Source organism: Ambystoma mexicanum, chromosome 7q (assembly GCF_040938575.1).
Source record: "Ambystoma mexicanum isolate Mex_15411 chromosome 7q, UKY_AmexF1_1, whole genome shotgun sequence".
Lineage (NCBI taxonomy): Eukaryota > Metazoa > Chordata > Amphibia > Caudata > Ambystomatidae > Ambystoma > Ambystoma mexicanum.
Genome location: NC_090941.1, coordinates 123795321 through 123816991, shown reverse-complemented (window position 1 = coordinate 123816991; position 21671 = coordinate 123795321).

Sequence of the window (21671 nt, the reverse complement as noted above, 5' to 3'; positions counted from 1 at the left end):
AGCGCTTTGTCTTTGGAGGTGGTACTGATGGAAACGGTGGCTTCTGGTGAGGAAGAGACTCATGGTTCGAAGAAAGGAATGAAGGACTTGCAGGACCTGAAGCAGAGTTGGAAGGTCCAGGAAGCTCAGTCACTGGGAGTGGACCCTTATAAGTCTTTGAGGAGGGAGGCAGGCTGGTGCAACATGCCTTAGACAATGGTAGAAGCCCTGTTAGCCTTTCTGCCGAGAGTGGACATGCGGGAGGTGAGGAAATTGCTGGCTTCAGGAAAGGTTTATGTTCAGCCATTAGAGAAGGTGGCGGCTGAGGTAGAGGTTCAGATTTTCTTCTGTCATCCATGTGGGAAAAGGCTTGTGGTTGAAAGTGACTAAGGTTTGACTGCACATGTTCTACGCCTTGGAGACCTGAAAGTCCAATGGGTTGTACAAGGCTGGTACTCCTGGTGACAGTCGTGTAGCCACTTTGTTGCACGTGGGATACAACAGCAGGGACGTTTGGCATACTGATAGGAGTGATAGACGCAGTACTTGGTATTTCAGGCACACTCGCAGAAGGAGCAATAACAGACACATTTTGAACTGCAGCAGTCATTCCCTTCCTTTGGCTTCTAGCACCCAACTTGTGCTTCTTGGCGGATTTCTGTTGCACAAGTCCTGTAGGTAATACGCCGGTCTGCACCACCCCCTGTGCACACCCAGGTGAGTGGTTCTGACTCATCACTTGGTCCAGCTTGATGACTCTGAAGCGGGAGCTGGCAAAAGTCTCAAACTCTGATGCTGCATTTTTAGGAGGCTCTGATGCTAAAGTGAAGCAGTTGGGAGAATCGTCTTGTGGAAAAGGCAGGCATTCTGGTGCTCCTCCTGAAGCAAAAGAAAGGCAGGCTAGACGTTCATCGACAGTAAATGGTTGGGATTCAGGAGGAATCGCTGAAGCAGAAGAAAATACAGCAGGATCTGATGGTGTAGACAGTTATACCTCTGATATTGGCAGCGAGGCTAAGCAGGATACAGGCGTCTCATGAACTGAAGGCAAATACTCAGTATACTCCGGGACTGAAGACATGCACTTATGATGGACTACCGGAGGCTCTATAGCTGAAGGATGATCTGCAGGATGAGTCACTGTAGCTGAAGACAGGCAGGCCAGAGGAAACCTTGAGGCTGAAGGCATGCAAGCTGGAGCAATCTCGGTTGCTGGATACAAACATGTCCAGGTCTTTGGGACTGGCTCTTGAATAAATGGCAGACATGGCAGCGGTTCATTGGGTGAAGACACGTGTGCCAAAGATGACTGCAGGGCTGTGGGTTGGATCATAGAAGAGTCAATGGTTGTAGGAGGACAGACAGAAGTCTCAGAAGTTGACAGACACATTGGTGGCTCAGGAATGGAGGGCACCTTTAGGGCAGTAGACTCCTTGGCACCAGTAACCAAAGACTGAGCTGTACCTTTGCAGTCCTTTTCTTTAGTGGGTGACACAGAGTCTTTTTCTTTGTAGAAGTCAAAATCAACCAGTGGAATTACCATAGTAAAGTCTCTGTTAATCAGGATTTCGTCAATTGTCCATTCCTCTGTCTTAGCTTCTGAAAGAGGCAGATTTACAATCAACAGTTCAGGAATCGCCTGCCGGTTTTTTGGTTCTGTATACTGTGGAATGAGACCATCAGAAGATGAAATCTGTACTGTTTCTGACTGTTCGTATTGATCAGAATTGGCAGAAGGAAGAGTGAACCCAGAGGTAACATTGTTTTCCACATCAGCTTGAACATCTTCTTCAGTCTCAGCAGCTGTATTAAGAGCAGGGCCTAAGCCTACTGTAGTGACTGAATCTGTGTATGCCACCATTGTGGATTGTGTTTGGAAATCAGAAGCTTGCATGTGTGCTAGCTCAGAATTATGACAAACTGCTACACAGGAAATTTTAGGTAAAGGAGTGGCTTGTAAATCTTCAGCTAACTGCAATCCCTGACAAACAGCAGAACCATTGTTAGAAACTGTGCCCAGATTAAGCGCTGTGCTAGAAGAAAGACTTTCACTCCCAATAGATCTAACATATTGACAAATATCATGGTTTACCAAAGTCTCTGCACTCAGGGGCTGAACAGTGTTCACTTCATCAACATCAACGGATAAAGTCTGAGGTGTATTCAGTAAAGAGTGCAAGGTTTTATTCTCCTCTTGTAAAGAAATGAATTCTTGTCTTAACTCCTCAAGCTTAGCTCTTAGCATGCCCTGCATTAACTGTACATCACTATCAGTAGGCACAGGGGGAGGCATAGTGGCATCAGGGCTGGATCCTGCAATAGCAATCTGGATGTGCACCGATTGTGCATTGTCCTCTACTTCTTTCAGGTTCTGAGATTTATACTTTCTCTTACTAACTTGGTCTGTGTTTCCCTTAAGCAAACTATTGACATTAGACCTCTTGGCATTAGGGACTACAGTATGTACTTGTGCAAAGGAGTATGCTTTAGACTGAGGGTAGAAAACAGAAGTTATGCAAGGAACCCCTCCATTCTTTATGTTTGCACCCTGAAACTGTTCTATCTGAGGTGAAGCACAACTGGAATCATGGGGTTCAACAGCAGAGGTACTCTTGTATAATAAGTCTAACAGTGTGTTGTTTTCTGCGGCTAAGGCTTGCGCTGACATAGAATCTGGATCAAAACAAAAGATAGAACTAGGATCAGGCAATGTAGGGTGTGCCATCCTATGGGAAAAATACTTTGCACGTAAATGCCCATTCGTGACAAGGAGTTCATTTAAGTCAGGACTAGTGATTTGATTGTCACAGGTAAATGTAGGGGAAGCTTTCTGTACAAACATGTTAGAGGCCTTGCTGCCTTTCTTTCTTAAACTTGCCATATTCAATGGGAATTTTGGGCTGGTCATTCTGTCAGGATTAGTCAGGCGAGTACAAAGGCAGCGAATATGGCAAGGGAAATGTGCATTAATCACACAGTGAATAGCTTCGAATTAAACTACGTGCACACAGGAACAACGACTCATGTATGCTAGAACCCAGGAGTGCAAATAGAGTGTGACAACAAAACCAATATATGAAAAGGGATGTGGGGTAAGCACCTGACCGCGAGGAAAGTCGGCAAGCGCCTTACCCCCAATTGCTGTTAAAGGTACTGACAGCGCTAAACCCACGTGGAGGGCAAGCAATGACAGGATCTGTGAACTAACACTCTTGATGGTATTAAATAAGGGAACTAAAGAACAGTACTCACGAGGACGAGATAAACCTCTTGAATGTCAGCTAGCCCACGAATCCTGTTGATGAAACTGGGACCCAGAAAGGCTATAACAGCAATGGGAGGAAAACTAAATACCTAAGTTGGAATAGTGATTACAAATTAGTGAGGAAAACATAACAATTCACACAGGAGCTAGCTACAACTGCACACCACACCTAATAATCAAATGGGAAATAAATGCAGAAGTGCAATGGAAAACATGGAATGGATCCCAATAGAAAGTAAGGATCAGGAGCAGGGAAAAACGAAATAACCAATGCAAACTTCCCCCTACCCCTCCAAGGAAAAGACAGGAAGCTAATCTAAGAGGAAGGCTAAGGCATACGGGTTTACAGCAGCAAAGGACAGAGTCAAAGAAATATAGAACACAGACAAACTGGGCTGCATCTAAAAGGGGAAAGCACTGAGAAATGCTGCCTGCAAACAGAGGAAGACAAAAAGGGAATCAAGGGAGCAGAAATCAATTAGCGCATGAATCCGAAATCCCGGGCGGAGGAACAAGAAAACAGGAACTAGGAACTAGGTACAAAAGCTAAGATCAAGGAAAAAAGGGACTAGTCACAACAGGAAACACTGCAACGATGACCAGCGCTGGACTGAAGTAAGACTGAGGCTTTTAAAGCTGCTTAACGAGCACACCACTCAGGTGTGCTGATTGCTGCACCTGCAGCCACAGGTGTTGCCTATCCTCCACCCAACCTTGTCCTGCAAGGGTGGAGGTGAAGCAGTGGGCCAGGCATTCTGGGAAGCATAGTCATTTGGTTAAAGAAGCATGCTGGCTGCCAAAAACCTGGAATGGATCCGGAAGGGAAGTAGCTTGGAAAATAGGGATTTAACGCTCCCAATTCATCACAGCACTGTAGCATAAGGTTCGGAGGAAAAGTCCAGTAGGGAATAAACCCCAAATCATGCCCCCAAGTGGTGGGAACGGGAGCGAAGGGAGCGAGTCGTGACACTTACCCAGTCACCATATCCCTCACCTGGTCTCACAGCTTAGCTTCAAAACAAGGAAGGTGCCAGCCCCCCGAGGAGGTGTTGCCTAATAAATAAGCACCCCTTACAAGATGACTTAGAGCAAAATGGCGCAAGGCGGCTCGATCCTTCCTCGCTTTGACACTAAGCAGTGTCGGTCCAGGTTACTGCATGGATGGGAGACAGTCCACAGTACTGAATGCTATGTGTTTTTTTTAGTTTTAAATATCTCATAACACATGGCATCCGCATTCTTGTTTTTTTAAACCATACTACTGTCAGTCCTTGAAAGTTTAGCATTCACAGACCATTTATTTGCCATTTGCTGAGTTGCATTTTGGCATTTGTAGTCTCACAGTCAAGATGGGGGAAATAATGCCACAATTGGACACTTTTCGCCTGACATAGATCTATAAGGATTTATATATTTGAGTGACACTATGGTATGTGTACTTTTCAAGTTAGCTTTATAAATCAGAGTATTGTTGAAAGCCTGCCATGGGGGTGAGGAAAGAAAATGATAAGAGGGCAAGTAAGTCATGAGCATTTATCTACGATGTGCCAAGAGAGTTTTAAATCCTGGACACTGGTGCAGTTATTTTCCCCTGATTGTGGCTGCATTTAAGGGCACAAGTAAAGGACACATGTGGGTAGACAGCATAAATATTTTTCAGAGGGTGGATGCAACCCCTTATGTTATTTCAGAGGTTGCCAAGCTTGCTCAAGTATTTGGCTATCAGGATTTTACTCAGGTTGTCATGTTCAAGTGCAGACCACAAGCACTTGTTTTGTATTGGGATTTTGTTTTCCAGAGAATATTTCACGACAGATTGCTCGGTTAAAAAGGTGAGAAATAATTTAGATGGCCATTTGGTCACCCATCCATACAGTAACCAGGACTGACCTTGCTAAGTTTCAAAGCAAGGAAAGGGACAGCCCATTTCTCTAAGTGGTCTTGTAACTTTGGCAACATGTCCTGAGGAGGCTGGCCCCTTCCTCACTTTGAAGCTACGCACTATTTGTCCTGGTTACTGCATGGATGAGAAACCTAGATGGCTATCGAGTCCTTGACCAGTGTTTTTTCACCCCAGACATCACAACAAACAAAACTCTAACTCGGCTATTGAATTTTAGAAAAATGGCAGGTAAAAGTAAATACTTTCCTGCCCCTCGTGCCCTCCTCATCTGTGCCAGCTATCCCGAGGTGGCCTCCTCTCCCTTTCCGTCTACGACACATGCTTTTTCTGTGAAGCAGCTGTATGCCACTGGAGGCTACAGAAAGCTACATGTTGCAAGCCAAGTCCCTAGACCCTCCAACTCCCAAATTTCACTTTGTGCCCCATAGCCGCTCCCCCACACCTCTTGCCTGATGGCATTTGAACCTTTTTTCCTACGTTTCATTTTGCCATATGCTCAGCTATATCCGTGGCTATCTCTCACATCGACAAAAAAACAAAATGGTGGCTGTTTCCTTTCCCCCTTCTCCCTCAAATATTATATATATTTCTGGGCAGAATAACCCAAACCACACATGAATCGCGAGTCAACGCTTCATGCCTAAATTGTTTTGGACCTGGTCCAAATTGGTCCAGTGGTTTGGGCTATCCGCTTTGGCAAAAATATACCTTGTTTGTCTATGGAAAATTAATGGGAAGTAGACCGCAACTTTGGAAAACCCTTTTTTTGTCTTCTTAATAACTTTTTTATTTTTTACCGAATCTTTACGAAACTTTGCAGTGTGAGGGGGCCCGTGAATCCCTAATCATTTTCGAAATTTCGGCCAAATCCGTTACTCGAATCAAAATTACTAACAATAGAATTTTAAGGGGTTCCTATGGGAGTTCAACTCACCTTAACTATAGGGCGGCTGGTGCCTCCCTAAAATATATATATATATTTACAATGCTGCCATAGATAGAAGCAAAAAATAAACAATGAATTAAATACATACAAAAGGATGTTCTATAAATATGCCCTATAGTCAACAACTGAAAAAGCTTTAACAGTTTGCTTCTCTTGATCCAGGCTTATGCAGTATGATTTGAAACAGCATGAATTACATCTTTGTGGCAAGAATGTCTGCATATATTTTCTGCCATAGACAATGTTCTATTTCCATGATTATTTAGACAAGGATTCAAATTAGTGTGTTGACTACCCATATACTCGGCACATAGACACGTACAAGACTGACATGTTTCTCTCAGTAGGAGGTTTTTTTCAGAAAGGAGAGCGATCTTCTTCGACAAGGGACAAACGTTTTTAAATAGGAGCTAGTGGTACGGATCCTTGTCTCATTCTGAAATAAAGTGTTCAAGCAAAAGAATATTTGCTATCACTGAAAAGACGCCTCACCGATAGACAGTGATACATTATTAGCTAATGTTTTATAATGCGTCAACTCGAAGTACGCTTTAATAATTCCCTGTCTGCAAGAGCTAACATATTTAATGTGTCATACATATGCCTGACCATGGATGCAATGCACACTATATTAACTATGCAATGCCCACCATATTAACTAAGCATCATGAATGCCAGTTCTTTAACTTGCTAACAAGTTGTTATATCAAATTCGGGCCCAATATTACATTGGTCTAAGGGCTACTTAATCACTGATGCAAGAGAGCCCCAATTCCATATGAACTAGCGGAGTAGAACTGCTGTGGGGGACGTGCCAACTGCTTCTTGAAAAAGTTATTTTCAGTGATATTCTGTAAACTTCTAGGGCAGTACCAACTGCATTATTGACAAATGACTTGGCAAACCTTAAAACGGCATTACTTCTCCTGGCGAGAGTAATATTGGATTGTTCCAATTGTTGACCCATTTCCCGTCCAAATGTATTCTAATGTCCACATAATCAAAAAGCGTAACCTTCTCAATGGGCATAACGTTTATGTCTGTCTTAAAACAAAAGCGAGTATGAACTTTATACCCACAGTGCATTCAGTTTTTGTCGAGTTCGTTTTCATTCTCCTAGAGGAACATACATAAGAAAATGTTTTTATTTGTTTCATTACTCTACTGGGCGTTCAGGACACAACGACTGCATCATTAGCAAATAATACAATTCCAAATGTCCCATCCCCTCAAGTTGAAGTGTCAGCATGTAGAGATGACATGTCTTCAATAACATTGCTTATAAATAGAGAAAATAGGATTGGTGCTGACACAACCCGGGATGGCTAGTTTTTCAACACAAAAGTTTTTTTGACCCACCTCACAGAGGCTGTGATGTTAAAATTCAGATGACTATGGTCTCTTAAAAATTGTTAATTCTTTTGATAGGGCAGATCTTGAAATCCCGATAAAAGCATTTTTAAAGTGTACAAATAAAAGATAAAGCGATTCCTTTTTCAGAGATGTATACATATCTAATGCAAACAAAATGCATGGCTTGGTTAACCGTCCTGGGTCTTCTACGGATGGCATCTTGGAAATGGCTAATCTTGGTATACGCCCCAATCCAGGGTTCAATTCTGTATAACAAGACATTGTGCCTCATTACAAGGTTGCCGGTCCGGTAAAAACGATGCCGCTATCACAGTACCAGCATCCTTTACCGGACCGGAGTATTCCGAGTCATGATGCCAGTGTGACCGGCATCGAAAGGGACCCGCCGTGGCCGGCCACACCGTTGCCGGTATAAGCATTGAAACATGGCAGCCATGCCAGTGACAATGGCATGCCGCAATCAAGTCCACATTAAGAGGTGCACGGACATGCAAATAACAGCATGGAAATGCCGGTAATAACGGATAAAATTATGCCGTAAACACCGGCATCACGGAGCAACCGAGAATAGGAATCTGGTGTGTCGAAACCTGCCACAGGTGCTCACAATCAGCACAGGTGGAGGCAATGGAGTCGGGCACAGCACAAAAGGAGCACTCCCAAACAACCACACCCCTCCCAAATCCACAATGCTACCATTAGTACTAGCAGTACTGAAGCTGGAGGACATGAATGCACAGCTACTTCTTGAGGAGGCAGTGAGCCAGAGTATGCAGCGGAGGCGAAGGAGGAGAAGGAGGGTGAGAATGGGCCAGCAGATACCCATTGTGCAGGCAGTTGTATCCCACAGGCAGCCAACGACCCCTTGCCTAAGGGCCACCCATTCAATATAACTCCTGCTCAGATCCACACCCTGTACCAGATGGACAGGGACACCATCACCACAATAGTGGACCTCATACATGGTGACCTGGTGAGCCTAATCAACATCAGGACAGCCACCCCCCCCTTGCTGAATGTAGTGTCTGTGCTACACTTCCATGCCACAGGCACTTATCAGCACACAGGGGGGCAGCTGCATGAAATCTCCCAACCCTGTTTCTCCCGTGTGCACTCCCAGGAGCTAGCTGCACTCCTGCGCCAACGTGTGCAACCACATTAGCTTACCACGGACTGTGGGGGAGGTGAATGCTACCAAGATAGCATTCCATGCACTTGCAGGCATGCCAAATGCAATAGGTGTGCTGGACTGCACACATGTGGAGCTGGTTGTCCGGCATGCTGTGGATGCAGTGTACCGCAACAGGAAGCTGTACTATTCCCTGAATGTCCAGATGGTGGGCGATGCATGAAAGATAATCACGCATTGCTGTGCAAGATTCCCTTGCTCGACACATGATGCCATGCTGCTGCGCAACTCCATGCTGCCCGCTACATGGCATGACACGATGGACATCATGCATGGCTGTTGGGTGAGTCTAACCACAGGGGCACAAGGGTTTTTTAAATGGGGGGGCTGATGTTAGGCAGAATAATATGCAGTACCCTTTGGGAACAGCACACACAATTAAGACTACAATAGCAAGTGCAAATTCACCTTTGTTACAAGCCTGTACTACAAGTAAAGTGGTAGCGATGGCTGAACAGCCAGATTATCTCAAGAGTAAAGTGAGCAGTATCAGAAGTTACACAAAGGACAGTAATTACTATGGTTCAAACAAACACTGATTCAAGGTTTCTGAGTAAAAGAATATACATTTATTTACACCATCAGTAATAAAACAGTTCACTAATATAAAGCAGCAGAAAATCACAATCTGAATACACTACAATAACCTTCAATTAATTCTGGACAAGTTAAACTCAAAATGAAGTGTGAGCAAAATGGCACTCCAGCAATTAAAAGGGAGGAAAAGACAAGGTTATCCAAAATCAACAACACCAACAAGTGATAGGCAGGGAAATCTAGAAAAGGTTCACTACAACTAGGATTGAAATCAATAAGCCTGGGCCAATGTTAATGGTTCAGAGTCTTTGCAGAGGATCACACAGTTCAGAGTAGTTTGCAGTTAAGTCTTTGCCAAGAGTTCAAAACGAAGTTAGTCGGAACAAAAGTTATTCAAAGGAGAAGAGAAGGACAAGCCTTCAGAAAGGCAAAAGATGTCAAACACTTTCACAGCGGTCGGACGGAAAGAACGACCGGATTTGCACAGTACCTTAAATGAAGAAGAATGCTGTAGCTGAGGCAGTGGTTCCTGGCAGTTCCTGCAGGCTCACGGTTCCTGAAGCGACTGTCATGGTGACAAGAAGGAGGAAGACTGGAGGGTCCTGCACTGCCAAGGGAAGAAGCCAGCAGCCGAGCAAAGCGTCAAATAAAAGGTACGCTCCTGAAAACCCAAACAGGTTCCGTTCCTCCTGTCTATCCGGTTTACTGCAGCGATGCACAGCAAATTCGACAAGGATAGGAAGGCCGGTGTTTGGTGTTTGGCAAGCTGGTTGATCCAACCAAGCTCAAGGGAAGAAGATTGTTACGCTCACCTGGTCTCTGCAGGGACGTTGGGGCACGGTTGGAGCCCTCCCAGGACTTGGCTCTGTTGGATCGACTCTCCCCCCCCGCTGCTGCGAAATCGAAGGCTCTGGATGCTGGTACTGCCCCTGACGGAAGATGAGAGGCAAGAGAATGGCATGGTGGTGTTGTGATTCCCCTTGGCCCTTTCGTGCCAGAATGAAGTGAGCAAGAGTTTGCCCATGTAAAGTCACCTGTTTTAGTGTAAGGATGACCAGCTGAGACCAATCCCACCTTGAAGGTAGGTGTTTCATAACAATGATTATTGTCCGTATTTGTGGTGATGATTTTGCTAATGATTATTGTCTGTAACATTATATTGTCCTTTCCTCTCCCTCCAGGTATGAAGATGGCCCCACGAGTACGAGGTGATGGAAGAGAGTCCAATCCGGAAAACCTACAAGAGGTAAGTTGGATTTCCGGATGATGCGCAAAGTTTGCGAGTTGCACTGCCCAGCGTTTAAAGTTATTGCAATTGCTCTTTTGCAGGTGCAGCCCATCAGTGTTTGATGGCAAGTGTACTCCGAATTCCTGCCGGCTGCCAGATGGAAGGATCCGCGAGGATGCTGCGCCAGAAGATGACTCTGTGTTGATGGGCGTTTGGGTCAGGAAAGGATGCAAAGAGGTGCAAGAGGTGGATTTCAGGAGACAGGTAAGAGGCGCGCGGTAGCTGTAGAGTTGGAAGCGGTAGCACTGCTTCAAGCGATGGCGTGGCTTGCTTCAGGTAAATGCACGCAGTGGCTGCAGAGTTGGAAGCGAGTATCAATGCTTCCAGTGATGGCGTGGCTGGTTCCAGGTAAAATGAGCGCGGTAGCTGCAGAGTTGGAAGCGGGTAGCAGTGCTTCCAGCAATGGCATGGCTGGTTCCAGGTAAGATGCAGGATGGACTCCGGAGACTATGATGCAGGTGCTGAAATGGAACAGGTAAGGATCTGTAGACGGCAGCATGCGGGTGGGGCTGACTTATATAGCCTGGCCCCAGCCACTCCCTTTAGGCCCCACCTTGCGGCCCCACCTTTCCACTCCCCCTGTCTTCTGCACGTGCTGCCAATGCCTCTGTATGTCCACGCCCAGCCTAGGTGCATGTGCTTTAAGCATACTGTGTGCAGAACACAGTTTTAAATGAGCTTGGTGCCAAAGGCGCCAGGACTGGGTCCATCGGGACCTTGCAGGGCACACAGTTAATGGCCCTTGACCAGTGGCCATGACAGCACTCCCCCTCAAGGCCCCTCAAACGTTTGTCCTTCCCCCTGGTCCCGGTTTGGTGGGATTGTCCTGGTGAAATTGTTTGATGAGTCGTGGAGCATGGACAAATTCAGCTGGTTCGCAAGTACGATCATGGGGCCCGTAGCCCTTCCAATCGATTAAATAGTAAAGTTTTGAGCACACTTTCTTGGAGTCCAGGATACTTTTCACCTCATACTCAAGTTCACCTGCGATAATCTCTGGTTCTGGTGGTGTTGAAATTCGAGTTACCGGTTTCACTGGTTTTAGAAGAGAGACATGAAAAACTGGGTGGATTTGCATGTTGGCTGGTAAATCCAATTTCATGGCCGCAGGGTTCACAATAGCTTTAATTGGGTATGGTCCTAGGTATCTTGGCCGCAAGGCACGAGGTCCCTTTAATGGAATGTTTTTGGATGCCAACCATATTTTATCCCGACGTGATATTGAGGGGCTTCCCTTCTATGTCAGTCTGAACATTTCTTTTGCTGTTCCTTAGCTCGGTTTAAGTTTTCGGTAGCTTCTTTAAGCAACTGAGTAATAATTGTATGCAATGATGTGGTCACTGCCATCTCCAATTCATCAAGTGGATTAAAAGAAGATGTTCTTGGATGCCGACCATTCATTGTGTAAAATTGGTTCTGTCCAGTGCTGGTATGAATAGAGTTGTTGTATGCAAATTCACTTAATCAGAGGATGTTTTTCCAGGATCCTTCTGTTTGCTGTAGCATACATCTCAGGTATTGTTCCAGCGTATGGTTTATCCTCTCTGTTTGACCATCGGTTTGGGGACGATGACTTGTGGATAGACGAAGGTCGATTTGGGCTGGTTTACAACACCTTGTCCTAAAGGCTGAAACAAAGTTCCCCGGTCAGAAACCAATACAGATGGGATACCGTGTAGCCTGACGATTTGTTTCAGGAATACTGTGGCCAGAATAGCAGTGGTAGGGAGCCCCTTCAGAGGAATAAAATGTGTCATTTTGGAAAATAGGTCTACCATGACCAGTATGGTATTAAACCCATCACAGGGTGGCAGGTCGGTAATGAAGTCCATAGACAATGTATGCCACGGTGTTGGTGGTACTCTTAATGGTCTCAACAACCCTGCAGGGCTTAATTTTTGGGATTTGTTTTGTGCGCAAACACCGCAAGTTGTGACGAACTGGGCAACATCTTTTCTCCAAGAGGGCCACCAATAGTTTGTATGGATCTTGGCTCTAGTCTTTGCGATTCCAGGATGTCCTTCCACCATGACTTGTGATAATTCGCTATTATCTTGGTTCGCACTTCCTTGTCTTGAACATACAGTCTTCCTTGAAGGTATGGTAGATTGTCTTTGATGGAGTACTGGTCCCCCTTACTAACCATTCTTTCCCAGCAGGTAGTTGCAGCAATCTGATGTTAAATCCATTCTTCGGGAATAATGGCTATCGGTTCTGATGGATTAAAGGCGTCTTTGTCCTCTCCCATACGCGATAGGGCATCTGCCTTTCTGTTACGTACTCCTGGTCTGTAGGTTATTATAAAGTCGTACTCGGCAAAGAATAAAGCCCAATGGAGTTCACGTGAAGATTGAGCCTTAGCTGTTTTTAAATATTGCAGGTTACAGTGATCTGTGATAACAGTGACCGTGTGTCTTGCCCCTAAAAGATAGTCCCTCCAGGTTTTGAAGGCTCCTTTGATTGTCAGGAGCTCTTTGTCGGTGATTGTGTAATTCTTTTCAGGTGCAGAAAACCTACGGGACCAGAATGCTATGGGATGAAGTTGCCCCTTCTCTGGGTCCTTTTGCGATAAAACGGCTCCCATGGCAATACTGGAGGCGTCGGTTTCAACCACATATGGTAGGTCAGGCCGAGGATGTCGAAGTATAGGTGCTGAGGTGAAAGCTTGTTTTAATTCCTGAAGGCGTTCTCTGCCTCGGCGGACCAAAATCATTTCTTATTTTTCTTTAGAAGAGATGTGATTGCATGGATGATCTGTGAAAATCGTGGGTTAAATCGTCTGTAGAAATTAGCAAATCCAAGTATACTCTGCACCCCTTTGGTAGATGGCGGAGATGGCCACTGAAGGGTAGCCTCAACTTTACGTGTGTACATATAAACTCCTTGTGTAGTAAGCATGAAGCCCAAAAATTCGACCTCGGTGACGTGGAAGGAGCATTTTTCTAATTTGGCAAACAGTCGATGCTGACGAAGCTTTTCCAACACTGCCCTTACATGGCCAACATGATCGTCCTTGGACTGTGAATAGATCAGAATATCATTGATGGAAACGAGCACGTAGACATCCAACAGTTCGTGGATTACATTGTTCATAAAGAACTGGAATGCCGCCGGTGCATTGCATAACCGGAAGGGCATCACCTGACACTCGAAAAGTCTGTATTTGGTCTGGAATGCTGTTTTCCACTCGTCACCTCTTTTAATACGCACAAGGCGATAGGCCCCTGGAGGTCTAGTTTCGTGAAGATTTGAGCACTCTTCACCTGATCAAGTAATTCGGGGATGAGTGGTAGAGGGTATCTGTTCTTAACAGTGATTTGATTCAATGCCCTGTAATCGATGCACATTCTGAGTTCGCTTTCCTTCATGGGTACGAAGAAGAGAGCTGAGGAAGCAGGAGACTTAGATGGGCGGATGAATCGGTTAGCTAGGTACTGGTCTAAGTAGGTTTTTAGGTGTTGATTTTCTTGCTCCGTTAAAGTGTATATGCAACTGCATGGGATTTTAGCCCCAGGTACTAGGTTGATCTGCCAGTCGTAAGATCTCCATCCAGGTATGAAGATTGCCCCACGAATACAAGGTGATGGAAGAGAGTCCAATCTGGAAAACCTACAAGAGGTATATTGGATTTCCGGATTATGCGCAAAGTTAGGGAGTTGCACTGCCCAGCGTTTAAAGTTTATGCAATTGCTAACCTTGTGCTTTCTGTATCTTTTGCAGGTGCACCCTGTCGGTGTTTGATGGAGAGCGGTACTCCGAATTCTTGCTGGCTGCCAGTTGGAAGGATCCGCGAGGATGCTGCGCCGGAAGATGACTCTGTGTTGATGGGCGTTCGGGTCAGGTAAGAATGCAAGGAGCTGCAAGAGGTGGATTCGAGCAGACAGGTAAGAGGTGTGCGGTAACTGTACAATTGGAAGTGGTAGCACTGCTTCAAGCGATGGCGTGGCTTGCCTTAGGTAAGATTCACGTGGTGGCTGCAGAGTTGGAAGCGAGTATCAGTGCTTCCAGCGATGGCGTGGCTGGTTCCAGGTAAGATGCAGGATGGACTCCGGAGACTATGATGCTCATGCCGAACTGGAATAGGTAAGGATCTGTAGACGGCGGTAAGCGTTACGCTGCCCCAGCAGACTAACGCGAAACGCCAGCATGCAGGTGGGGCTGGCTTAAATAGCCTTGCCCCAGCCATTCCCTTTAGGCCCCGCCTTGCGGCCCCACCTTGCCACTCCCCTGTCTTCTGCACGTGCTTCCAATGCCTCTGTATGGCCACACCCGGCCTAGGTGCACATGCTTTAAGCATACTGTGTACAGATCACACTTTTAAATGAGCTTGGCGCCAGAGGCACCAGGACTGGGTCCATTGGGACCCTGCAGGGCACACAGTTAATTGCCCTTGACCAGTGGCCATGACAAAGTTTCCTTGCAGATCTTCTTTGTCGTCAGAGTTTCGGGCAATTCGGAACTGCAGCAGGGCTTCACCGGATGTCCAGTAGTTGCAGCAGTCGTCTTCCTTCAGCTCCTCGTTGGTTCTTTCGTTCCAGTGGTGACTCAGCCTTCCAAGTACCAGAGACCTGCTTTTAAGCAGTCTTCCCCCATTCACACAGCCTGGACGCCAATCACACAGCAGGGTGGCTGTACTGGCAGGACAGCCACCTAGCCAATCAAACTAGAGTGCGACTTGGGTCCCCAAGGAGACCCTGTGCAGGTTGCCTCAAAGCCCTCCCTCACATCCTGTCCACCCAGACACTCAGGCACCTAAGGAGATTTCTGTGCAGAAGCCCACCAAGGGACGGTGAACAAAGGAACCAAACCTGGTTTGGCGTGCATAGTAAAACATGAGAAAGACCTTTACAAAAAGAAATTGTGAATAAACCCTACTAGAACCAAATAAAATTAAAAAGGGGTCCAGCGGATTAGAGTTTGAGGCTACCAACATAGCCTCTAACAATACCAAGGCTATTTTCATAGCTTGTGATAGAGTAAAAATGGTAGATACCACTGCCACCAGCCAAATCCTAGAGAAAGTGTAATAAAATAATGTTCCATGAGAATCAGACAAAAGGGATAACTATTAACCCTTACAGTACTCTATGGGAAGATAAGTTGTACTTGGTCTGTATGTTAAAACTAATATAGTATTGTTTCGTCCTCATTGTATATGTTGGCCTATGCCCAGTCGCTCTGCGAGAAAATCTGCGTTGCAAGGTCATAACCTTAAGTTAATCGAACCTCCATTTTAGGTCAAAGCCGTCATTTTAGTTATTTGTGCAAAGTCACCCCGTGGCCTAAAATGGCCGACCTGTGTTCTCTTGTTCTAACTTAACCCCTTCAACATTTGTAGGAGAGTTAATGTCCGACCTGCCTGCAGGCTACATGTTAGGGTCATGTAGACCTTGTCCTTGGTTGACCTCGGGATCAGGGGATTACTTGAATCGGTGATGTTAACCTACAAGTACATAAGAACAATAACACTGATAAAACATGTCATGGGAAACATCTGTTTGACCTGCATTAAAGCAATGTGTAAAGAGTGTAAAGTAAAACCCAGAGAATAATAGTGCTTGTTAGTAAATGTATTAAAAAGTAAACCGCATGCACAAGATATGTAAATTAGGAATGAACCTGGCGTGACCCTAGCCCAGTACATGAATAACTTGTAGGAGGCTGGACATCGTTATGAAGAAATTATATAAATACGCTGATTTCCAGCTAGCAATTCCTGTTCACTGCTCACATTGAACCTTCTGGTGGTCTCTGTGATGTACTGACGGCCAAATAGCTATTTGTGCACTTTGTTTTGTAAACTGTACAGTATTGCAATAAAGATTCTGGGAATCTTCACAAGCCCGTGTTGGTGTATTTCTCTTTGCATGGTGTAAAAGCCTTAATATTGTATTTTCTGATTCCACATGTACATTTAAAAAGTCTAGTAAAGTCAATGGCAACTTTCCATGTTCTGGGAGACAGTATTCAGTCCCAGAAAATGGGGTTTAAAGAGGGAATTCTAAAAAGACAAACCTGTGTCACTGCACTAAAGGTGCTGTGTGACACGCAGTAAAACGGTGATGCCTATGGAGTAGGTGAGACTCCATAGTCCATGAACACAAAAATGCACAACACACAGCAAAACACATGTAAGAGTGGGAAAAAAGGCTCACACTCTAATCAGGTGAAAAAGAAAAATCCTAGAAATCCAGCAAAGCTGATGAGGGACTCAACAGGTAAGGGAGAATTCTCCCTAACACTCGCCCCACCCAGACAAAGGGACAGAAGGATTTAATCCACTCTTGGATGAATCTCTTCACTCTAGGTGGTTGCAAACATCCTAGAGAGAGCGTCAGCATTTTGGTGGTGACATCCTGACCTGTGCTCAATGGTGAAATCAAACCCTTGCAGGCAGATTGACCATTTTAGTAGTTTTGGGTTCTCCCCTTTCATTTGCATTAACCATCTCAAGGGATGGTAGTCTGTCTGAATCACAAAAGTAGATCCATACAAGTATGTTCTAAACTTCTGCAGAGACCACACAATAGCAAAGCACTCACGCTCAATGGTTGACCACCTCGTTTCTGGTTCCTTCAGCTTCCTGCTTATGAAGCAAATGGGGTGCTCCCTACCTTTCTCATCCAGTTGACTAAGGACTGCACCTATACATGTATTTGATGCATCTGTCTGCACAATGAAGGGTTGGTGATAATCAGGAACTCTTAGGACTGGAGCTTGACAAAGGGCGTTCTTCAAGTTTTCAAAGGCTTTAGTGCACTCCTCATTCCATCTAACCTTTTTAGGGAATTTTTGAGAGGAGACTACATTCAAGGGAGAAGCTATGGTCCCATAGTTCTCTATGACATTCCTGTAGTATCCAGTGAGACCTAGGAAGGCTCTCACCTGGATTTGAGTAATAGGGGTGGCCCAGTTTTATACAGCTTGTACTTTGCTAGGCAATTGCCTTATTTCACCTCCTCCTACATCATGACCAAGGTAGAGCATTTTGCTCTGACCAATTTGACATTTACTTGCTTTTATGGTCAGATGGGCCTGCTCAAGAGCCTGCAATACATATCCTAAGTGATCAACATGTTCTTTCCTAGTAGGGCTGAACACTGCAATGTCATCCAAGTATACCATGCAGACACCCTCCATCCCATTCAGAACTTGATTGACCATCCTTTGGAATGTAGCAGGTGCATTCTTTAATCCAAAAGACATAACCTTAAAATGGTAGAGGCCTCCTGGGGTCGAAAATGCAGTTTTCTCCTTGGCATGGTCCGTCAGGGCTATTTCCTAATAGCTTGACGTAAGGTCAAATGTACTGAGGAACTTGCTGCACCAGGTTTGTCCACCAGCTCATCTATCCTTGGTAAAGGATGGGCATCAGTCTTTGTGACTCCATTTAGAGCTCTATAGTCCACACAGAATCTCAACTCCTGGGATCCTGCCCTTGGTACTAGAATAACTGGACTAGACCATGGACATGTAGATGGCTCTATAACCCCGAGATCAAGCATCTTGTTGAATTCCTTCTTTATGTGGGTTCTTACATGGTCTGACATTCTGTAACCTCTGCTTTTCACAGGTAAACAGTCACCAGTGAGAATCTCATGCTGGCCCCAAGGGTTCAAGCCTGGTGATAGTGAAAACAATAGGCAAAATGATTTAACAGAAACTTGAACTCCTCCTGTTGTTCAGATGTCAGATTAGAAGAGAGATGAACTCCTTCTATGTTCTCATCTAAAGGCTGGCCTCTGAGTAGGTCAGGTAGAGGTTTACTCTCCTCCTCCTCTTGAGCTGAAGCTAGAAGCAAAGCTCCCACTTCTGGTCTCGAGACATATGTCTTCAAACGGGTGGTGTGAAAGACTCTGGGAGCCTCCTTAGGTCTGCCAAAGTCCACCAGATAGTTCACCTCTCCAAGTTTTCCCGCAACCTTGAAGGGTCCTATCCATTTGTCCTGCAAGGCCATCTGCCTTGTTAGCACCATAACTAGCACAAGCTGGTCTTGGGCGAACTCAACCATGTTGGCCTTCTGGTCATGCCAATGTTTGACCAGAGCCTGACCGGCTTTCAAGTTATCACTAGCTTCTGCCATCATGTGTGACATTATCCTCCGGAGACCTATCACATGGTCAGTCACTCTGACTGGCTTGGGGGAAGGACCACTCTCCATCCCTTTATCAGGGCCAAATGACCTCTGACTGGATGGCCATAAAGAAGTTCAAAGGGACTGTATCCAACTCTCTGTGAGGGACTTCTCTATAGGCAAAGAGAAGGCATGAAAGTAGAAGGTCCCACTTTCTTTTAAGGGGTTCTTCTAAAGCACCTATCATGCTCTTCATAGTATGCTTAAACCTATCCACTAGTCCATTGGTTTGTGTATGGTTGGCTGTAGAGAACTTGTAAGTGATACCACAGTTTTTCCACATGGCTTGGATGTAGTGGGACATAACATTGGATCCCCTGTTGGATATCACTTCCTTAGGAAACCCTACTCTGTGAAAAATACCAAGTAGAGCCTTAGCCACAGCTTGAGCCGTAAGCGTTTTCATAGGTATCGCCTCAGGATATCTAGTAGTATGGTCTACTACAACCAGGATAAACCTGTTTCCTGAAGATGTGGGAGGGTCAAGGGGACCAACAATGTCGATGGCCACCCTCTCAAAAGGAATTCCCACCACTGGGAGAGGCACCAATGGTGCCACATTCTTGGCTCCACTCTTGCCAGAGGTTTGGCAAGTGTGACAGCTCCTAGAGAATGTGTCAAATTCTGAACCCATTTTAGGCCAGTAGAAGTATAAAGAGAGTCTTTCCTTGGTCTTTTTGAAACTCAAATGACCAGCCAAAGGTATCTCATGGGCCAACTGTAGGAACTGGAGTTTGTTTTCTAGGGGCACTACAAGTCTTTTGCAGTCCCCAGGGATAGACTTAGTCGGTTCACTGTAGAAGAGGCCATCTTCCCAGTGCAACCTATGCTTCCCAGCCTCTTGCCCATCAAGCTCAGAAGCTGCCTGTTGTCGAAGACCTTCAAGAGTAGGACACTCTCTTTGTCCTCTGCTGAAGTCTGCCCTGTTGGGTCCACCTTCTGCCAAGGATGGTCAACAGGATCCACATCTCCAACTAGAGTAAGGTCCTCTTCCAGATCTGACTCTTCAGAAGCTGGATCAACCACACAGGATTGTACCTCACACTCAGCCTGAGCAGGTAGAGGAGTCACTGGTGTGACTTTGGACAATATTGGGGATGTCCTTGTTGGTAGCACAGGGATGCTATCTGCTTTCTTCTTGGAGGTGTTAGGTTTCCCCTTTGCCTCTTTCTTTTTGGAAATAGCAGTTAGTAAGTCCTGTGGAATGGGGGTGACAGTTTCCTCTATCAATGCCTCTGGAGAGCCTCTCCAGGTCCTCTGCCTTGTAGGCCTAGGGAGCTCCTGGCTCCTTTTACTGGGAGGCCTGGGGGTACTAGACACAACTCCAAGAGTTTCCAGGTCATTACCCAACAGGACTCTCCCAGACACTTCACTCTGCACACTAACAGGTATCGTGACAGTCATGTCATTGCACTGGATGATAGCTGGTAACTGGGGAAGCATTTGCACAGGTCCTTCAGCTAACTTGGTTAGGTGTGTGGGTGCCTTAGCAACATCCTCTACCTTGAAAAATGATTTATCAACCACAGTTATGCTGGCTCCAGTGTCTCTGATGGCAGGGGTCTCCTGGCCATTCACAAGAACACTATCTTTATAATACTCTAGTATTATCTGGTATGGATTTATAGACATCTAAATTCTGTTGTTCCCACAAACCCAGGGATACTAAAGAAATACTAGCTGAGACTCTCATGGGTTCATCAGCCAGTAGGTGAAATTTTCCACTTGCCATAGGTACTTCTTCCTCTGGGGATAATGCTAAGGAGACAGTGTGGACTCCTGAAGGTTTACCCTTACATCTGGGATCCCCTTTCACATGGTCAGTTGACCCACAAACATAAAATGTCCCAAATGTTTTGATGAATGGGGGCTTGTTCTGACGTCCTTCTGGTTTGGGTCCAGAAGGTACACTAGCCTGATTCTGTTTCCCTTGTGGCTTACTGTTATTCTGTTTGGGACCCTCTTTTGGATTGGAGGTATTAGAATTCTCCTTGTTATCTTTCTTTGGCTGCTTTCTCTCATCCTTCTTCTGAGTTGCCCCAGAATCCTGTTGGCAACCCACAATTCAGCAGCCTTAGCTAACTTCTTTGGATCTATCTCCTAGGAATTAGCCAAGTGCTGTCTGGGTTCAGGAGAGCAAGCATCATATATTGACCCCAACATAACAAGATTTCTCATACCTTCATAAGTGTTCACTCTGTAACCCTTAACCCAACCATCTAAGTTTTTCAAACATTCACATACCGAGGTAGCCCAAGGGGTACCATCATGCTTTTTGAGGATCCTAAACCTCTTAAGGTACTAGGAAGGGGTGTTCCAATATCTAGCAATTAAAGCTAGCTTCACACACTCATAATCCACACTATCCACCTCCCCCAACTCCATCACATCAGATGCAATGGTGGGTAGCCTAGAGAAGAGCCAAGGAAGCAACTGATTCCCTGTAATGTCTTGAATCCCATGGCTTTACTCGAACATTGACAACCAATCCAAAACATCAAGCTTAGCCCCATACATACCCACAATTTATTTAGGCATACGTGGTCTCTTAGGACTGGAAGACCTAGAAGACTCTGGGAGAGAAGCATTCTCAATAGACAACATTTTCATTTCTATTGCATGGTTCAACTCTATTTCTCTGAGCTTAGTACTTGGTGCTTTTGTTCAGTTTGAGCATTAATAGGTTTGAACTCCAATTCAAGCCTCATCTTTTCTAAAGCAATGAATAAAGGATTGACAGTAGGACCTGTAGGGGTCCCAGTGGACAAAGGTTGAGGTTGTTGAGCAAGCAGAGGAGCAATAGGGCCTACATTGTGACACACATCTACCTCATCTATCTCATCCATGTTGGACACATTATCATCCTCATCATTTTCCACATTTGCTGGAAGGGCAGGTATTTCAGACCCACTCTCCAGGCTTTGTTTCTCCAACAACCTTTCAATTAATTCTGACTTTTTGCCTTTAACAGAGAGATTCCTTTCTCTGCACAGATTTTTCAAATGATCAACAGTGTAACTAAGGAGGGTCTCTTGGCTGTAGGTTTCCATGTCAGA